Here is a 5,424-nt window from a genome sequence, read left to right as displayed (position 1 = left end):
CCATGCAGGTAAATGTTGAAGAAAGGTGGCTCCTCCCAGCTATTCTGGAGCTTATCCCGGTGGAGTACGAAGTCAACTCCATCATGACGAACACCATGGAGGAAGGCGAGTGGCTGCAACCCTTCCTCGACTACTTAAAGCATGGCAGTCTCCCCGACGACCCCGTCGCGAGACGCCAACTACAATGACGACTCCCCTTTTGTCTTTATGAAGCAAGTGTCCTATATAGGCGGTCTCATGGACATGAGGTCCTACTTTGATGCGTCAAATCGAGGTGAAGGCGAGAAGATCCTCCAGGAGATGCACCATGGGGTCTGCAGCGGGCACCAAGGAGGAGCTAAGATGTATCATAGCATACGTCTTGCAGGATACTACTGGCCCCGCGTCATGACAGACTGCCTTCAGGTGGCCAGGTCATGCCACAACTGTCAAGTACATGGCAACTTCAAGCACCAGTCGCCGGTCCCGCTTCACCCTACAGTTCCCTCTTGGCCATTTGATGCCTGGGGAATCGACGTCATTGGCCTCATTGATCCTCTGTCATCCAGGGGGCATCGTTTCATCCTCGCCGTGACGGACTACTTCTCCAAATGGGTGGAAGCCGTTCCACTACGGGAGTCCAACAAGATGTACAGGTTCATGGAGAAGTACAAGATCAAGTGGAACTACTCCACCGGCGACTACCCTCAAGCCAATGTGGCGATCGAAGCCTTCAACAAGACGCTCGGCAAGATACTCAAGAAGATGGTGACCAGACACAAAAGAGACTGGCATGATCGTCTCTTCGAGTCCTTATGGGCGTACCGCGTTACAGTCCGTACCCCGACACAGGCTACTCCATTCTCTCTCATTTATGGGAGTGAAGGCGTAGTGCCATTGGAAGTCCAGCTACCCTCTTTACGGGTGGCTCTCCAGGAAGGACTCACCCAAGATGAACAGGTACAACTCCGTTTCCAGGAGCTTGACGCCCTTGAAGAGGAGCGACTTTATGCCCTGCAAAACCTGGAGCTCTACCGCCAGAACATGGTGAGAACCTACAACAAGCTCGTCAAGCAACGCGCATTCCAGGAGGGCGAATTGGTCCTCGTGCTCTGTAGACCCATCATCACCATGCACAAGACGAAGGGGAAGTTCGAGCCAAAGTGGGAAGGACCATATGTCGTCGAGCAAGTCTGCGACGGGGGTGCATACCGGCTGGTTGATTCCCAGGGAGCCCGTCCTATGCCCCCAATCAACAGAAGGTTTCTTAAAAAATATTTTTCTTAAAATGTTGCCTCTTCCGTTGCCTTTTGTTTTTTCCCTTGGGAAGACCTCTTTTTCAGTGGGCTATCAGATCCATGATGCACTCTTCGTTGCATGTTGTGGATATTTTTTTGGTCTCCCCAGTTTTAACGAACTCAGTCCAACAACAACAAAAACTGGCTTTCCCCTACCACATCATGCTGTTGATTGAAGTTTCGGCTACCCTAGGACTTGTCGGAGGGTGGCACAATGTGTCAAGTTGTAGGCAGAGCGGCTCCTACACCCACAATGCATGACACATATCAGGCGTATGCTTTCAGAGGTAGCGAAGACGATTACTTAGGCACTTCTGAGCGCTGAGACCCCACGCCCTTCATGTTTCCTGTCATGCTTCATGTTCGCAGAGACTCGCATCCCAGGGGAGACTATAGGAAAAGATTCATGGTGGCTACCTGGCTCAATGCAAGTTGGTTTGGTGCGAAGCCACATGACAACCCTGGGATACGCCACCAAAAAGCTCCAGATAAAATGCCAGAGGGTTTTCTTAGTCCACAGAGGTGAACAGGTGCCTTCCAAGTTCTCAAGGTGGGTCTTCAAGAAGTCATGGAAGAAGAATCCTCAAGAAGTGCAAGCATAATCCACAAAAGTGCAAGCAAGTTCATGAAGTTCGCGGCCAATCAATCAATCCGCACAAAAAACAATCCTGAATCTCCAAGAAGCAATCAAAAAAAAATCACCAAGAATCCCAGAAGTAGTCAAGTTGTCCCAAGCAGTAAGAGACACACTGGAAAGAAGGCGGAAGGTAGATGTTCACCACCCCTCGTTAAGGCATGAAGAAAAATCGCCAAACTGTTCTCCCAAAACCATCTACCTTGAACCTACCATACCCAAGTTTCTGGGTCAATGAGGCATGTACAGGGGGCATGGCGAGTTGTGGGGCCCCTCCGCACGATGATGGGCTAGAATATGAATTTCTGTTGCCTCTCGGAAGCATCCCGAAACATGGCGTCTTCATACACGTACACTGAGGCTTAAGCAGTTGATGATTTGTAATCGTCATGGTACTTCGACGATTCCCGATGACAAGTCCTTCGGTAGCCTTCTCGGATGGCACACCCATAGCTGGTGTATAACGGGAAAGCCAACATTTTAAAACCCAACCAAACCTTCCTTTTTGTTTTCTTCCTCCTTGTTCGCTTTGTTTTGTTGGGTATTTCTAGTCGTTGTGCTTCCCCAACGTCTTTTGCAGCCAACGAAGAGGTACTTCCCGGCGTTGCCGATGACAACCCGACATCGAGTCTCTACACCAGCCAACAACACAGGCATCGGGGGCAATCTCGTACGCCTGTGGACGTCGATGATATGTCCCGACGTCGATCTGCTAATGCTGACGGCATCCCGGCAACCGATCATCTGCACCAACATGAACAATGGGTGTAGGAAGGAGGCACCTGAGCTCATAAGGGTGGTGCCGATGTCACTCCGGTACCCTGTCTCCAACAACAATGAAGTTTGGGGGGCCATATCATCCCTCGATCATCCATATGGCCGATGGTGTCGCGGCATACCCCCTGGTGAAACGCCATTCATGGTGAAACAGAGTTGTCGATGGTCTACCGACACCTCACCTACATCGTCATATGAAGATCACGGGAGCAGTGTAATGCACCAGTGCGGCCAGCATGAATCTGTGAAACCCTCCGATCTAGTTGGCTGGCACCGCAGCAGCTAGGCGGTCACGACGAGTTCGGTAAATGCTATTTTGTTTTCAGGACCAGGCATGTTGTTTCGCCACAAAATGAAGACAAAGTAGGGCTGTCTCGGTGGCTGGCATCGTCTGTTGGACGGTCCCGATGAGCTCCCCAATGAATGCGAGTGCGGACGAACATACCTGCACTAGTACATCGCTACATGGAGATCAAACAATCTTTTCTGCAGATGGTGCAGACGCCGTCTGCAACACGTTGTCTTCGCAACGAGAAGTCTCCCACCTCGAGGGCAACGGTGTGCTGTGATGGCATCGAGCACTACGACAAGCAACAAAGCCCTAGGGTCTACCGTCGTTATCACGGTTACAATGCAGCACCTTGATCTTCATTTTATTTTTCTCTTTTCTTTTTCTTTTTCTTTTCCACAGATGCCGATGACGCAGTGGAGCTAGCCCAGAGGGTATAGGGTAGCAAGATGCGTCCAAGCCTCAAGTGTTGCAGCGTCCGCCGAAGTGGCGCTGGTTGCTGGGGCGGGAATAGCATTGGTCCAGAATGGGTGGATTGCTGATCGCTCAAAAGTCCACGCGAATGAGTGTGCATGGGCCATGCACGTTTCGTCTAACGATTTCATACATCTGTCAATGCATGCACTGCTTTGTCTTTCTTTTGCAGGTGCAACCCAACGGATGGCAAAAGTACGCGTATCAGTACGCCGGCCGCCGGCCACGGAGTCGGCCGCAGTAGAGCTAGCCGTATACCTGAGATGCGGAAGGATCTACCCGCACTTTTAAAAGGAAAATTAAACTAAGGCTGCAAGAAATCGTGCTAAATGGTCACATATTTTCGTCAAGTCGAGTTTGATCGCTCTGCGCTCGAACTCAACTTGACGAGGGGGCATTTGTTCGACGTGATTTTGTATCAAAGAAGAGAGGTTATTTAGTTTTGGTAGTATTAAAAAAATCATGGATGGCGTGGTTAACTTTTTTTTATTGTAGAAGATTTTTCTTAAGTGCAGGATACAAAGAAGAATATATGTGCATACAAGGGACTGGAGCATGCATGCCTATCTTTATACGTGGTGCATGGCAAAAGCAAAAGGAGTGCCTGCGTACGACAAGCATGCATTGAAGACCAGGTATAGCAGCAACGTGCACCTCTTTGCCTGTACGCGGCGGTCGCCACGACCGGCACGTACAGCTACGTACAAATGCCCGTATGCTGGCCGGCAAGCACGCGTACATACTTGAACAGTCGTATAATCAACAAAAAGAATGAAATGGTGAGCCTTCTAGACGGTGAGTGAGTCACACGCTTGGCAATCGAATCGGTCCACCTGCCGGCCACTTGGGTAGGAAATTTTGTACCTTGTTTTGCAGGAGTGGGCGTCAAGAAGATCAGCCGATGGATAAACATACGAAGCAAGATCAACACGTTGCCGTCTATATCCCTTCCAAGGAAATCGGCAACGGCCGAACGGCTGCTGCGCGTCACGCAGCGCCTACCCCCTCCTGCCTATAAATACACTCACGCTGGGCCAGAGATGAGGGGGCACACATCCATCCACCACGCAGCACTTCCTTCATCCATCACGCTGAAACGCAAAAGCACCCGGAGGCTAGCAAGAGAGAAGATCTGAAGCCCGGCGAGACGCAAGAAGCTCTCTCACGCGGCGCCGGATTGCCGGCCGGACAAAGGACGCAGGCATCGACGCCGGCGTACACGGAGAGGAGGAAGCCGGCGTACGCCCATCTGTGAGCAAGGAACCTCGGCGGCAACAACACGAACGCTCGACTCACGTTCCAGGAAGGTAGTACTTTGATCTAACTTACCACTTCTTTTCTTGCTCCCCATATATAGAATGCATATACGGGGGAACTACACAAACGATGCTGAACTGCCGAAGAGGAGGTTGCCTTGATCGGATCGGGCCGCCGCCCGAGATAGAGCCACCGGCGCAGTGGAAAACGATGACATGGAGGTCGACAACACCGGGGTCTCCATCACCGCTCACTCCACTTCAACACGATGGTGCCGCGGGACACGACGACATGGAGCATGCCACGATGCCGCCCACTGTCGATGTCGTCAAGCCGGCCACATGGAGGTCGGCGGCGCGGAGATCGCCACCACCACTCGCGCCCACTTCATCATGATGGTGTCGCGAAAGATGACGACGGGGAGCATGCCACGACGTCGCCCACCAACGACGTTGTCGAGCTGGTGCCATGCACATTGATGGCATAGAGCTCGACGGAAGGATGCCTTTTGAGACGGAGATCGAGAGTTCGTCGGCACGCCCTTCGCCCACTTCATCACACACCGGTCATCAACGTTAGCATGGAGGACGACGCGTCCCTGGAGCTCATCTTCACCAAGCCCGCGCTATGGACGCTGACGCCACCGAGGTCGGTGTCACGGAGGTCAACGCCACGGTGGCCACCCCACTCATCACCGCTCGATGAGGACGACGCGT

This window comes from Triticum dicoccoides, chromosome 6B (genome assembly GCF_002162155.2).
Source record: "Triticum dicoccoides isolate Atlit2015 ecotype Zavitan chromosome 6B, WEW_v2.0, whole genome shotgun sequence".
Taxonomy (NCBI): domain Eukaryota; kingdom Viridiplantae; phylum Streptophyta; class Magnoliopsida; order Poales; family Poaceae; genus Triticum; species Triticum dicoccoides.
The sequence above is the reverse complement of the archived record's forward strand: the minus strand, read 5'-3'. Positions refer to the sequence as shown.